At 52.0% G+C, this 15,374-nt stretch overlaps 1 protein-coding gene and 1 non-coding gene across 4 annotated transcripts in view; both read left to right on the plus strand.

Annotated features, from left to right (window-relative positions):
• Nucleotides 1-15,374, plus strand: part of ELFN1 (extracellular leucine rich repeat and fibronectin type III domain containing 1) — a 178,797-nt gene that overhangs the window by 113,764 nt on the left and 49,659 nt on the right. For 2 of the 3 annotated variants that reach the window (XM_077316879.1, XM_077316878.1), the window contains exon 3: nt 14,390-14,567. The gene's annotated coding sequence lies outside the window, so the exon portion shown is untranslated. Of the gene's footprint in view, nt 1-14,389; nt 14,575-15,374 lie in introns of all 3 variants that reach the window. The other variant, XM_077316881.1, reaches the window with a different exon arrangement.
• On the plus strand, nt 12,017-12,091 carry TRNAV-GAC (transfer RNA valine (anticodon GAC)). Its single transcript has one exon. It is a non-coding gene; the product is annotated as a tRNA-Val (tRNA).

Here is a 15,374-nt window from a genome sequence, read left to right on the forward strand (position 1 = left end):
GCAGGGTTCTGGCAAGCTCTTAAAAGGAGGACAAAGCCATCGGCGGACCTTGTTACAAGCTTTGGCAGCTCCGTCTTGCTGGCGTTCAGCTTGTCACACGCATATAATAAGCCGTTTCCTGCCAGGCCATTTCTATTGAAACTTGAAAGGGGGGAGGAGAGGGTACCCTTGGAAGAATTCTCGCAGAGACAAGAGAAAGAACAGAGCTTCTGAAAGGTACCCTCTTCGGGGAGAGGCCGTTGTGCGTCAGCAGCGATAATGGTGACTTGGGAGACATTTGCCAAAAAAAAAAAAAAAAAAGGATCAGGAGTCCCTTTTCAAAGTCACATACAAAGTTCTTTGTAAAAAGATAAATAGCTAATGCATATAAACACAGTTAACATCTGCAAGGTTGCAAGACGCTGAAAGTGAGCGGCTAAGATTACGTAGCGACCGTAAAATGTTGTGTCCTGGCGGAGCACTGGGGAATTGGGCGTGGGGGTGAGGTAGCTGTGAATTTCCTGCATGGTGCAGAGGGCCGGACTAGATGACCCTTGGGGTGCCTCCAGCTCTGTGTTTCTATAAGACCTAAGTGGTGTCCGAAGGCAAATTTCCTCCAGACCAGACTGACCAGGGATTCTGGGTTTTTTTTTGGGGGGGGGCATCATCTAGTCATGGAATTGGGGTCACTGTGGGTGAGCAGGTAGTTGTGAATTTCCTGCCCTATGCATGGGGTTGGACTAGATGACCCCGGAGATCCTTTCCTACTCTATGATCCTATGATTCTTTGACCAGATGGACCCCTGGTCTAATACAGTAGGGCTCTTATGATGTTCTTATGAAGGTCTTGGCCTCCATACCCTGTTTTGGCCCTCCAGAGGAACTGGTTGGCCACTGTGTGAGACAGGAGGCTGGACCAGATGAACCCTCCGCGGTCTGATCCAGCAGGGCTCTTCTGAGGTTCTTAGGAAGGCCTCGCCTCTTTGCCCTTGGCTCTACAGAGGAACAGGCTGACCATTGTGCGAGGATGCTGGACTGGATGGACCACTGGTCTGATCCAGCAGGGCTTTTCTGAGGTTCATGCATCCCCCTTAAAGCTCCCATGTCCTTCAGAGGAACTGATATCACCAGTTGGAGATGACTTGAAATTCCAGGTGGACTCTGGGCCTCACCTAGAGGATGTCCACCCTACCTGCCGTTGTCCATACCAACGCCAGTGCCCTGTCAAGCTGCTGATGGGCAAGGCCACCTGTACCCCTGCAGTTCCTCACTGCCCTCCTAACCCCGATGCCTCAAGCCAGGAAACCAGCCCTGCGCTTGCTTACCTCTGTTCGGCATCTCCCCTGCCGGAGCCACTTAAACAGCCGATTCCGTGCGCTTGGCTCTGCCCTCGAGTCACCGCCGAGCACGAGGAACGTATTATCTGGCTGACCTGTTTCCAGCCGGGTGTGAAAAGATCCTCCAGCTGCCGGTGCGACTCCTTCCCTTAAAACCTGGGGAGGAGAAAGGAGACAATTTGGCCGGATGGGAGCTCTCTAGAACCGATCAACGGGAGAGCGAGGGAGAGAGAATCTTGTTCAGAAAAGAGCCGTCTGCACCGCCAATGAGGGAGGATGTATTTCTCTGCTGCCTCTGCCTGAGGGGCCGAGCGGAAGGCTGTCAGAGGACTGTGCAGAGGTTGTAGCTGTACTAGAAAGACGGGGAGGGTGCAGGGAAGCCGTACGCTGATCGGAGGCCACAGGATCTCGCAGGGAGGGCTGGATTCAGAGGAAGAGCCCTGGCTCGGTTGCAGGCCATCAGCTCAGCTCACATGCACACCCTGGTTCAATCCCCAGCATCTCCGATCAAAAGGGCCAGGCCGGAGGTGACGGGGAAAGACCCCCCCTCCCCGAGACCCTGGAGGGCTGCTGTCAGACTGAGTAGGCAGTTCTGACCTCAATGGGCCAGTGATCAGACTCGGAAGAAGTTTTGTGCTGCAGAGCCATAAGGAGCAGGTGTGATCTTCCGGCGTCAGCTCTTTTTGAAGCCGAGGAATACAGTCAAACTCTCAGCCCTTCCTTTAAGGAGGATATGCAAATGGCGTGATTGCTGTTGTTTGTTGAGCTGGGAGAAGCCTTTGAAACGCAAATGTCACGGCTGGGTACTGGGGAGGGGGAATCTTCCCCGGCACTCTGTGAGTCCTAGGATGTGAACTTCCTTTAGGGAGGGGCCATAGCTCAGGGGCAGAGCCTCTGCTTGGCACGCAGAAGGTCCCCGGTTCAATCCCTGGCATCTCCAGTTAAAAGGACCAGGCAGGAGGGGATGGGGAAGACCTCTGCCTGAGGCTCTGGAAATCCATGGGGGGGGGCTGTGGCTCAGTGGGAGAGCTTCTGCTTGGCCCGCAGAAGGTTCCCAGTTCAGTCCCCAGTGGCAACTCCAGCTGAAAGGACTGGGCTTTCTCAACTAGGGTTTCGTGAAACCCTGGCCTTTCTTGATGTCCCTGGAAGGGTTTCCCAAGTGAGTGGGAGCTGATTTTTATACATTTTTTAAACTTGCTAAACTTTTGTCAGGTGACATGTCCATTTATAGTCATGTCGACCCACCCACCCCTCCCAAAATGCCCAGTGATGGGCTGGGAGTGGGGTGGGGTGGGCGTGTCCACAGCTCTGCTTCCCCACCATATTCTGCACGGTCGTGCCACTTCTGAGGTTTGAACCCCGAAGAACGTTTCAGGGGGTCCTCAGCGGCAACGGAAGCTGAGCAAGTCTGCTCTGGATTCTGAGACTCAGACGGCGGCCTTCTTAGATCCGCCTCGTCGCGACCTACGTCGCTTTAAATAGGCCTGTTGCTCGCATTAAATTCCGGCATTCGTTCAGCGTTCCTGGGGAAAGACGTGAAACCTCTTCTAGCTCTGTCCCCCCCCCCCCCCCTTCGCAGTCCTCCGGGTTGATTGATAGCATTGTTAAAGGTTTAATGGGTGGGTGTAGATAGAGCAATAATCGCTCAGAGAAGGCCGTAGTTTAAGGATGTGTCATATATTTTACTATACAAAAAAACGTCTCGTTAGAATTTAAATTAAAAGGGAGTGTGAAAGAAGGGGAAGCCGACTCGTACGCGGTTTGCCTCTCCGGCGCTCCGGGGACGTATTTTGTCTCTGTGATTTTCTAAGCCGGGGACGTCAGCGACGCTATTCCGCGCTATCGAGGAGATTCCCGGCAGGGGTGGCGGTGGTGGTTTCCCTCCCCTATGGAAATCAAAGGCTTGGCAGCTTGTGCCATGAAGCTCAGAGCACCGTTTGTGCGCATGAAGCATGACCCCGCCAGCCGGTGGACTGTACCATGTCCTCCTCTCCAATGTTTTGGGATCTTGTCGGCCGTGATGGTCAATGGACAGCCCAAGCCGGATTACAGCAATGGAAGGCAGGATATGAGGACCATGTACAGCACACAAGAGCCAGCGTGTTGTGGGGGTGACCCACGGCTGCCTCTATTCTAGAGAACTTTGATTCCACAGTCACCCTCCCCATGCAGCCAGCATTGGGCTAGTCACAGTTCTCTCTGAGTAGTTCTTGTTCAGCAGTTCTCTTAGAGCTCTCTCAGCCCCTCCTACCTCACAGGGTGTCTGTTGTGGGGAGATGATGGGAAAGGGGTTTTTAAGCAGCTTTGGGGCTCCTCTGGCTAGTGAGAAGCGGGGTATAAAAGCCAACTCTTTGTCTTCTTCTGAAGCAGTCGTGGAAAATGTCACTGAGTCTTGGCCAACTTACGATGACCCTATAGGGTTTCCCAGGCAAGACAGGAACAGATGCGACTTTGAAGAAGTGCTGCTTTTTTAGTAACTGCTATATACTACCCACAAGAGTCTCAAAGTGGTTTACCTTGGCCACCGTTCCCCTCTCCGCAACAGATACCCTGTGAGGTAGGTGAGGCTGAGAGAGCTCTAAAAGAACTGAAACTAGCCCAAAGGTCACCCACCTGGCTGGACGCGGAAGAGGAGTGGGGAAGCAAACCCAGCTCCCCAGATCAGAGGCCGCTACTCTGAACCAAGACGCCAAGCTAGCTGGTCAACTCCTTTTAAAACCAGGTCTCAACCAGCGCCAACTTGGCTTAGCTTGTGAGATCTGATGAGATTTGCCATTGCCAGGCTCTGCAGAGCAACCCTGGATTCCTCCATGGTCCAACATCCAAGGACTAACCAGGGCTGACCCTGCTTAGCTCCTAAGATCTGGCCAGTTTCCGGCTAGCTTGTTCCAAAGCAAAAGCCTGCAGAGACATCCCAAAGACGACAGGCAGAAGAGAGATTTGGGCCACCAGCTGATTGCCGCTAGGCGACCTGGGCTCCCACTGGTTGGTGTAATCCCCGCCAAGAGCGCTGGCTTTGGCGGAGCTTGGTTTTGATCCAGCAAGGCACTTTCCCCGTCTTAAGCGAAAGAACCTGCTTGGGACTACTAAATGCAGATGACTGACGCTTTTGCTACCGAGACATTCCTGAGCATGCATTTATTTTCTTTTGCAATTACAACACGCCTCATGTCTCTGGCCTAGAAGGCCAGTCCCTCAGAAGCCTGCAGGTGGCAGGATTAGGGTGAGATTCTGGCCAGGGATGCAAAGACGTTCTGCTTGCCGGTTGTAAATGGTGAGCCAGTTTTTCCCCCCTGCCAAGCGGTTTGTCCAGCGGGAATTCTCCCTCCCAGACTCATTGCTGCTGATCTCCACTTGCCAAGTGTTTTGGGTTAGGTTCTGAGTTCGAATCCCTGCTTGTGTCGTGGTAACTTACTAGGTGACCTTGGGGCCAGTCCCCCGTGCTCAGCCTAGCCTACTTTAAAGGGTCCGGTTTCTCAAGACTGGGTATTATTTCTTGACACTGGTTCCCAGCTTTTTTGAGGCTGCAAACACTTGTTGAAGATAGCCACAAAATGGCTGCCGCAGGAGGTGGAGTTGGCCACAAAACGGCTGCCGCAGGAAGCAGAGCTGGCCACAAAATGGCCACCACAGGAGGTCAAGCTAGGCACCCAAAGGCTGCCACAGGAGGCGGAGCTGAACACAAAATGGCCCCTGCAGCTTCCCTTCAGTTAAATACAGTTGCGATTCTTGCACTGTGGTGACAGTTGCTGCCTAAGCAAGTCATTTTAGAAATCAGCACAGCCAATCAGAGACCTTGCTGGGCAAAAGCATCCTGTGGCCCCACCCAATTTCTAAAAACACTCGGCAGGTCCGGGGCAAGGTGGCCAAGGCACCGGTGGGCACCACATTGGGGCTCCCTGAACGAGCCCAACTGCTCTCCTGGTTGCGGGTCTCCTGCTTCCAATGCTGCCTGAATGGAAGACCTCAGGACTCCGCCCAACGAAAAAAGGATCTTGTGCTCCGAATCTTTTCTCCGCATCATTTCGCATCTGTTCTCTGCAACAATCCGCATCGTCCTGCTAGAAGGACCTGGGCAGGAAATGAGAAATGTCACCTCCCTTCTGTCCAAGCCCTTTAGGGGAGTTCTGAGTCTCAAACTCTGCTTCTCCTGCTTGCCTGGCAAAGAATCCCTCCGTTCCCTTCCATCTCCTTACATGTAAATTCCTTTAGAAATGGTAGGTTCAGCGCTCTTAACACACTTCCCTTTTTATTTTAATTAGCTTAAAGTAATTGGATCTAATTCACCGGCGGGTTTCCCTCTTTTACATATTTTGGGTTATTTACATCCATTACGAAGAAGCAAGTCGAAGTAATTGCGTGCCCCTGGTCACCCTTTATTTACATGACTTGGGCTTGCTTTTTCCCTCTCCCCCTTCTGCTTTTTTGTGATGTTCGGCACATCGACCCATTCCCCATTGATCACAGTTGCCACTTTGATGCGATGTCCCATTCTGAGGGCAAACCTAGAAGATGGTCATACCCTTCTCAGTTTCCATGTGAAGGCAGGCTCGGAGTGCGAATCCAGGGCAGAGTTACACATACCCTTCTATGACCCCGGACTTACATGCTATAACACAAGAGGTCTCCATTTTTTTTTTTTGACCCTGCAGGCACCTCTGAGCTTCTTACTGTGGGCAGTAGGTGCAGCCACAAAATGGCTGCTGTGGGAGGCGGGGCCAGCCACAAAATGGCTGCCACAGCTGACCTAGAGTCCCAAACTGAAGAGCCTTGGGCTGTGGTAGTTGCCTGGACGCTTAGACAAGCCTTGTTGGTCTGGAAGGCCCTGCTGGGACTCCAATCTAGCTGCTTGAGGGGGAGGGTCTTACAAAATCAAGGGGCCACCACCAAAAAGGTCCTGTCTCTAGTTTGCCATCTGTGGTGTTACTTTTCCCTCTGGCGCTACGCATTCATACCACCTCTTGCGTTCGTGCAAGAGGAAAGCCCACCATTAACCGAGTGAATGTGCAGGATCCAACCCACTGTCCCATCTTGAAGGAAGAACACCATCAGTCTGTAGTGTGTTGGTATATCTAATAAACATAAATAAAATAAGCTTGGTTTTGCTGTTGAGTGCGAACCTGACTGGAACTTGCAACTGGGCCTGCATTCTCCCCCAACATGACAGCCAGCGCGGTGGAGTGGTTAGAGCATCGGACTGCATTCCAGGGGATCCAGGTTCGAATCCCTGTTCTTGCCGCGGAAGCTCAATAGGCGAGCTGAGGCCAGTCGCATGCTCTCAGCCAAGTCTACCTCTCAGGGTTGCTGTCAGTGAGGACAAAATGCTCCTGGCGAGGATTCAAAGAAATCCAGGTCTAAATGACAAAAGACAAGAGTAATTCCTACCTTAGGTTCGGGACCTCTGACCTTACAAGCAAACTGTGGCTCTCCAGATGTCCATGGACTACAGTTACCGTGAGCTCCTGCCAATTGGCCATGCTGGCAGGGGATCATGGGAACTGTAGTCCACGGACATCCGGAGAGCCAGCCCTGCCTTACAGTCTTCCGAAGCTGGCTCTCGTAGTCAATTTTCAATTCCAATCATATTTTTCAGCAGTTTGGTCCTGGTTTCCACATACAGCTCACAAACTGAGGTTGAATGAATTCAGTCCTCTGCGAACAACGCCAATAATTGTTCTAAAAAAGCCCTGTGTGCTTCTTGGCTCAATTCCTGGGGGGGGAGGGGGACTTTTCTATGGTCGAAGAGGACCCGAAAAACACAAACCCCGCTCTGTTGAGCCCTGCCAGCACCCAGGGGCTTGGCCTTCCTATGCTTTCTCCCGGAGCTGTTTGCATTTTCTGAGAAAGGCACATTTTTTTTTAAAGGGCAGCACAGCCAGGGAGATGAGCCGGGATTTCCGCTAAAGGTTTCAGTCGGACGCCAGCGGGCCTCGGACTTGGAATGGCAAATGAGCGGAGGGAAGAAGGCCCTTTTTGTTGTGTGGCTCGTTTTAAAGAAAGAAAGGAACGAAATCCGCTGGAATGCGGAGGAAATGAGGCCTAGGGGACGGCAGCTTCCGGGTGGGACTTGGCGGCCCCCCGGAATTACAGCTCATCTCCAGGCAATGGAGATCAGCTCTCCTGATGAAAAGGGCTGCTTAGGAGAAGGGCTGAATGTCATGAAACCCTACTGAAGTCTCTCCCCTCCCCAAAGCCCACCGTCTGCAGGCCCCGCCCCCAAAGTCAGCAACCGTCTCTCTACTTCTGGCTACTAAAGTTGACGTTTCCTTATTCAGCCCCGGTCTTCAGGCATTCCCTGGGGTTTGGGGCTTCTGGTGGGGCCTGTGTTCTTCCTGGGATGACCACGGATCTTGACCCTCCAGCGATCCAATCCCCTGGAGAAAACAAAAGCTGTGAAGAATGGACTCTATGGTTTACCATAGAGTCTAGGAGAAGTGGGGTCCTAGAGACAACGGAGGGGTGGGGACAGGAGAGAGGTTCATGAAATGATGCCAGGGTTGGAGAGAGCTGCCCAAGAGCACTTTTCCTTCCTGCTCTCAAGACATTCAACCATCCAGTGAAGCTGACGGGCAGTAGGTTCAGGTCAGACGAAAGGAGATACTACTTGATTCAAATGTAGAATGGGCTGCCAGAGGATTTTGTGATGGCCACAGAAATAAACAGTTTCATAGGAGGGTGAGATTCATGGAAAATGAGCCTATCAAGGGCTACTAGCCGTGGTGACTGAGGGGAACCTCTATATTCAGAGGCACTAAACCTCTGGATCCTGCAGCCAGGAGGCAACATCAGGGGAAGTCCTTGGCTTCTATACTGGTCCTCCAGAAGAACTGGTTGTGACGTGCGAGGCTGGGCTAGATGGACCCCTGGTCTGACCCAGCAGGGCTCTCCTGATGTTCTTATCAAGGGGACCACCTTGGCCTCTCTGCCCTGTAGTCGGACCTCTGTAGGAACTGGCTGGCCACTGTGTGAGACAGGAGGCTGGAATGAATGGACCCTCACTGGTCCGATCCAGCTGCTCTTCTGATATCCTTTTCATGGGAAGGCTTCGGCCTCTCTGCCCTGTTGTTGGATCTCTGCAGCAACTGGTTGGCCACTGGGTGAGACAGGATGCTCAGCTGGGTGGTCCACTGACCCAACAGGGCTGTCCTGATGTTCCTAAGTTCTGTCTGGCCCCCAGGCTCCACCCAGACAGGAGAGTCGGGGAGCAACCAAGGGGCCCCACGGGAGAATCTTGTTCTGATGAGAATCCTTCCACGGCCCACAGAGCGTCTCTTCAGGGGCAGACCCTCACTCCAGGATGCTCTCGGCAAGCTTGATTTCAATGCGCCCCCCTCCCTCCCAAGGTAAATAGCTAAAGCCTGCTTTCCAGAAGAGGCCCGGCACGTCCGTGACTCCTCTTGATTAAGCGCCACTCGATGTCAAGGTGAAAGCGTCTGCTGTTCATTGATCCCACCTAGAATATTCTCTCTGTCTGGCTTTGACAAGACAACAGGACTGCCGCGGGTCACCTCCTTTCAGCCAGGGGTAAGCCAGGCCCAATTAAAGATGCTCTTCACCGTCCCCCTCTCCTTCCGCGGTTGGCTTCTGATGTTTTGGTTGAGGCATCCCTTCCTTCCCGAGCTAGCTGCGCTCGGCCCGGATCCATCCAGACATCATATGTCTGCGCCGAGGGGGGGGGGGGGAAGAGAGCACTCCCCTCCAATTCAAACAGGAACTCCTGCAAGGGATTTTGCAGGATGGGAAGGGAGACTGGCAGCCAGGTAGCCAATTGTGGGAGGATTCCTGGAGATTTGGGGGCAGAAGCCAGAATTGGGTGGGCTGGGAAAAGGAGATCCCTCAGTGGGCTATAATGCCCTTGAGCTACCCCATTTGCCCCTGGGGAACAGATATCTGTGGTCTGACTCAGTGCTGGGGAATTCAGAAGGGGGTGGAGTCTGGAGTTTGGGGGGGGGGCTGAGGACGGTGAGGTTTGGGGAGGCAAGGGACTTCAATGGAGAAGATTGCCATAGAGCAGGGGTGGCCAAACTGTGGCTCTCCAGATGTCCATGGACTACAATTCCCATGAGCCCACACCAGCTGGCAGGGGCTCATGGGAAATGTAGTCCCTGGACGTTTGGAGAGCCACAGCTGCCCTAGAACCGATTTTCAGAAGCAACCATTTTCTCCAGGGGAGCTGATCTTCATCTCCTGGAGGTTGTGCCCCTCCACCCCCTCCTGGGTGTCATTCTAAGAAACCCTCCGTTTCCACCTCATTTCCAGGTGGGCTCCGTTTTCCATCCAGCACAGCGGTTTAATAAAAGGCAAAATGCTGAATTTTCAAACCGTTCATTCCCCCCCGTCCCCGCCGCCCCACACTTAATCTGAGGCTGTCCAGCTGCGGTTTCTAAGTACCGGTCTATCGCTTTGCAGGTTGGCAAACTGAAGTCCTTAAGCGCTAATGACAGGCAATCGAGCCAGGTGGGCGGCCAGAGTGGCTTTTTGTTCTCGTGGCGTTACAGAAAAAGACGGCAGGCTGGCAATGGAAAACCAAAGAGGTGGCACAGTTGGAAGCCTCTTCCAGCAACCCGGGGTATTTTCACATTCTCAGGGTGGCCCGGTGGGTGTATCACCGCAGCGGTCCAAGACGCCTGTGCTCCTTGCTTATTTCTTGAGTAAGGTGACCAGATTGTCCCACTTTTGGAGGGACATCTGGGGGCACCTGGCAAATTGTACTTATGTTGAAATTTAAAAATATATATTACAATACTATTTTTGCGTTCTATGCATTCTGTGAAACTTTTTGTTGCTCCCGCTTTACCAATGTTAAAATCTGGTCACCTTATTCTTGAGCAATGAAGCATCGTTGCTTTTGTTCACAGCGGAGGGAAGGGGACATCTGGCTCATTGAGACCAGGGGTCTCCAACGTGGAGCCAGTGGGCACCGCAGTGTTGGCTGCTGCCCTTCCCGGCACACGCCAATGTTTTTAGAAAGGGGGAGGGACGAGGCAGAGCTTTTGCCCAGCGAGACTTCTGGTTGGCTGTTGGAGATTTGATTGGCTCAGGAGGTTTTTTTTAATGGTTGCTTTGGCAGCAGCTGCTGTCACATTACAAGGATGCTGATCGAAGGTCAGCCGTGGAAGCCATCTTGTGATTGGCCCCTCCTCCTGCAGTGGCCATTTGGTTCTTGGACCCACCTCCTGCGGTAGCTATTTTGTGGTTGTGCTCACAGCACTGCGTTAGAATTCCAAAAGTGCGCAAGGAGAGGGGGGCATCCCTGGCAGAGACTCATGAAAGCTCATGCTGAAATAAATGTGGTTCATCTTTAAGGCGCCTGACAAACTTTGTTCCTGGTTTGTTTAGTGGTGTTTTTAGTGGTCGGAAATCTCCAGCCACCACCTGGAGGTTGGCAACTTTAGGGAGGGCCCAGGTTTGAATCTTCCACACAGCTTTGGTGAGAAAGGGCAGGGGGGGATGTAAAAACGCGGCGCAGAAATAAATATGTCAGACAAAGAGAAAAGAAAGGCAGCCCTGAGAATGGGCCGTGGCAAAGCCCTGAAAAACTAATCAACAAAAACATGTTTTAATTTTTTTTTAAATCTCGTGAATTGTCATTGTCCCAGATCTCAAGAGGAATGGAGGAGGGACAGCAAATGCCTTTGAGTGACAACAGCAACATAAAAAAAAAAAAATCAGGGAAGCGTTTCTGTCCTGAAGAGCTCCTGTTCCAAATTATTCATTCAGCCCTGATTGCCTGCCTTCCCGCCATTGTTCCAGCGGCAGCGTGATACCTTTCACAAAGTGTGGTTAAGTTCAGGGGGGAAGGAATGCGGGGAGAGAAATTACTTTGCGCTCATCAGATCGGTTCCCTTTTGTGCCGCGCGGATTATACATCTCTTTAGTTTAGTGACAGAAATAAGTTTGGCAGCTTCTCACGCCTGCTATTACGGCGCCGACCCATGCGGCGCCGGCTGAATGCGCTGGAATCCATTTCGATGGACTCCTCTGGAGCAGAAGAGCGGCATGCCGGCTGAGCCTCCCCCCCCCCCAAAAAAAAACCCAAAAGAGAAAGATACAGATCGTTCTCGAGCTTCTGTACTAGTAACAGAGATGTATCAGGCTCCGGTTATTTCTCCGATGGGTGAGAAGGAAACCCAATGGAGATGGACACGTTTGATCCTAGTGGAGAAGTCCATGTTTGCCCTGCGAACGCAACTTACGGACAAAGACGGTTGTGTTTCAAGCATTGTCCCCAAATTGGGGGACGGTCCATGCTGCTGCTGATGACTTCCCCATGTGGTGTACTGGTTAAGGAGCATCGGCCTTGAATCTAGAGGGCCAGGTTTCATCCCCCACTCCTCCTCCACATGACCCAGTTCTCGTAGAGTTGTGCTAGCAGAGAAGTTCTCACAGAGCTCTCGCGGCCCCACCGGCCTCACAGGGTGTCTGTTGTGGGGAGGGGGAAAGAAAGGTGTTTTGAAGCTTCCTTGGGACTCCTTCAGGTAGTGAAAAGTGAGGTATAAAAAAACAGCTCTTCTTCTAGTGGCAAAATAGTCCATTGGGTGACAAGGCTGGGGAGTTACTGAGGAGGCGCTGTGGCTCAGTGGGAGAGCATTCGCTTTACATACAAAAGGTCCCAGGTTCAATCCTTGGCATCTCCAGTTAAAAGCATCAGATAAGAGGTGATGAGAAAGTCCTCTACCTGAAGTCCTGGGGAGCTCTAGGGAGGGTTTGTGGCTCAGTGGAAGAGCATCTGCTTGACATGCAGAAGGTCCCTGGTTCAATCCCTGGAATCTCCAGTTAGAAGGACCAGGCAGGAGGGGATGGGGAAGACTTTACATGCAGAAGGTCCCTGGTTCAATCCCTGGAATCTCCAGTTAGAAGGACCAGGCAGGAGGGGATGGGGAAGACTTTACATGCAGAAGGTCCCTGGTTCAATCCCTGGAATCTCCAGTTAGAGGGACAAGGTGATGGGAAAGACCACAGCCTGGAGAGCCCCTACTGGACTGAGCAGATGATACCGGCATTTATTGATTCCTGGCCCGATTGAGTAGAAGGCAGCTTCACATTGTGCCATGGCTCAGCACAGAGTATCTGCTTGGCATGCAGAAGGACCTAGATTGCATCTCCAGTTAGAAGGTCCCTGGTTTGGAATATCTAGATAAGCCTTCCTCTCCCTGGCACCCTGGAGAAAAACGGCCAGTCCAAGTCGACACACCTGACCTGGATGAGCCAATGGTCTGATTCGGCCGATACAAATTCCGAAGAGAGTCACTGTCGCTCACTCCCAGAAGGGAACTGGACGGCAGGTGTCTCCTTTGGCTCCTTTCACAAGCCACCGTCGTCGTGGACTGTTCGTCTTTGTCTGCCGCGGGTGTCCGACTTCGTAATGAGAATCTGAGGCTTGTTCCTGTCACCTCCACGCCTTGTCTCCCTGACGGATGACTCTCCAGCTCAAGTGGCCAGGGAGATGCTTCTCAAGCCGCCGTTTTCCTCCACCGGTATTTTGTGCCGTAGACTCATTAAGGCCTCTCCAAGTCCCTGACCCTTCTCTTTTGATGTGCTGACACCTTTCTTGGGGTCCCACTGTCTTCAGTGATGCTCACCTGGAGGGGCCCGCAACATTCTCCCTGCTTTGAGATACATTTGGGGAGTGAAAAATGGGTTCTGAAAACCAACCTCCCCCTCCTCCTTTGCCTCTTGTCGTCTTTTCCTCCCCCACCCCCAATTTATATTCTTCATTTTTTCTTATCTGTGTTGTATATTTTTTAAAGCCCTCTTTCTGGACCTGGACCACACACTGGATAATGCACTTTCAGTGCATGTTAGAAGTAGATTTTCCCGTTCTGCAAAGGGAAATCCAGTTGCAGGAGTGCCTTATCCTGTGTGTGTGGAATGGGTCAAAGTCACAAAGGCAGGGTTGTTCAGACGAGGCAATCTTCCAACCCTGGACTCTTCAGCTCTGGTCTCTGGAGCAATTTGCTTGTTCCTATTTTTATGATGGTTTGACAATTGCCATTGAGTCCCATAAGGACCTACGGATACAATCTGATCATCTCCAGGGACCCTATTTCAGTGGCCCTGGCCACCTGACACTAGACGTGTTACGGCACAAGAACTCTGGAAATTCCCTCCCCAGGTAGATTTGTCCGTCTCTTTCTATCAGGGTCTTTTTGCCAGCAGGCGTTATTCTGTTCGGCGTATCGCCGAGAACAGTTACTGGTCCTCCAAGTCGCATTGGTTGATGTCCCTTTAATTGAATTATTTTGATATTTTGACTATGTTTTGAATTGCTTTAATTTTTAATGTATTTACGTTTGCCTCCTTGGGCACCCTGATAAGGTGGAACGAGGACTCTGGCTCATTCTGCACACGAAGGATAATGCGATTTTTATGCACTGTATTTGTTTTTTTTTTTAATTTATTCCTTCGATTTCTAACCTGCCTCTCCCGCCATGTCGGCTTGTGGGGGCTTACAAGCATTTAAAACGACAATATTTGAAAGAAACCCATTAAAACCTTAAAAGTCATAACTCAGTACTATCAAATACATCCTGACAGTGTCAATAACAATCCACAGCCAACCTGGTGTTCTCTCCAGAAGCAGAAGGGGTATTTTGATTTAGGAATGTAGAGGTTGAGAGGAGGATCCCGAGATGACACCGAATTGCTATCTTGGCCTCAACCGAATGGCTGGCAGAAGAGCTCCATCTCACATGCCCTGCAGAACTCTGCCAGCTCTGTCAGGGCCCTGAGATCTTCCGGGAGCTCATTCCACCAGGCAGGGGCCAGGACCAAAAAGGCCCTGGCCCTGGCGGACGTCTCTCAGGACTATCAACCTGTTTGAAGAGCAGAGTGCTCTTTGAGGGGCACAGGCAGACAGGTGGTCCTTCAGATACATCAACAGCCTTAAGCATCAAAACCGCAACTAATGCTTTGCCTGGGAAAAATCTTTAAAAGTGCATTGAAAGTGCATTATCTGATGTGTGCAGATCCAAACGTTTTAAATAAATAGCATCACAAACGCAGCTTGCATTGTCCCTCTCCTTCCGCCTCGGGTATAGATCTCACCTCCGTTTCCCTTTTCCTCATTGCAGTTCAAACTCTGGCCTTGCTGACCAATCCTTCCGAGACCCTTAAAACCCGACTCCGCCGTGCCTCGCAGGGAAATCTCCAAACGAAGAGCGGGCAAAAATTCATGACTTCCACGGGGGAACATCCGTTCGGCGGCCTCTTTCGGATGCCAGCAGTCGGCCGCGCGGCTCCGTCACTGAGGTAAGAGGTGACCTTTTTCGGCGAGTCCACAGGGAGAAGCCGAGAAGGGGCATCCGGGGAGTGGGGACACAGAAGTGACGCCGAGGAAACACGCATTAAAGAATCTGTACAGCACTTGGAGGGTTCCCCCTCCCTCCTCCTGGAGAAGAACACAAACGCTCTTTGGCGATAACGCAGGCGGGAAACGGCAGCTTGTATCTCGGGACGTGGGCCAAGCTGTAGACAGTAATCGAGAGATGTGTTTGCTTACTGGAGCTGGAGAAGCCAACCCTTCGAGGCTGGTCTTTTCTCGGGAGGTTGTTCATTTCAACGGAGAACGATTCCGCCGAACAGTAAAGACAGTTTACGTCTTCCGTCTTTCCGGGCAAGCAAAGCAAAATACTTTTTTTTGTTGCCATCGGAATAGCTCTCCAGAGAGTCCTTTCTCTCATAGTTGATTTAGCGCCGTGGGCCTAGAGAAACCTGGAAACAACCAGCACCCACTGAGGGGTCTGTGCCAACTGGCATCAGGGATGCCACAGTGGGGGAGAAAGCCACTGTCCCTCGCCTTCCAAACATATCCCTGCGTCCTACCAAGGCAAAGATGGGGGTGGTAAGATATCGGCAGTGGAGTGTAGTATAAGGGTACTGGGATAGCTTCCCTGATGTTGGTGTTTGAGCCCCCCCTTCCCAGGTGGATGTTTCCATGCCCCCCTGGCAACCCAGAACAGGAACTCGCCCCACGTCAACTGGCAGAAGGGACGACTCGGTTTCTTTCTTAGGGCCGGTGGCCAGAAGTGCCAGCCGCGTCCTGTTTATCTCTACAAT

The sequence above is a fragment of the Paroedura picta genome, chromosome 17 (assembly GCF_049243985.1).
Source record: "Paroedura picta isolate Pp20150507F chromosome 17, Ppicta_v3.0, whole genome shotgun sequence".
Taxonomy (NCBI): domain Eukaryota; kingdom Metazoa; phylum Chordata; class Lepidosauria; order Squamata; family Gekkonidae; genus Paroedura; species Paroedura picta.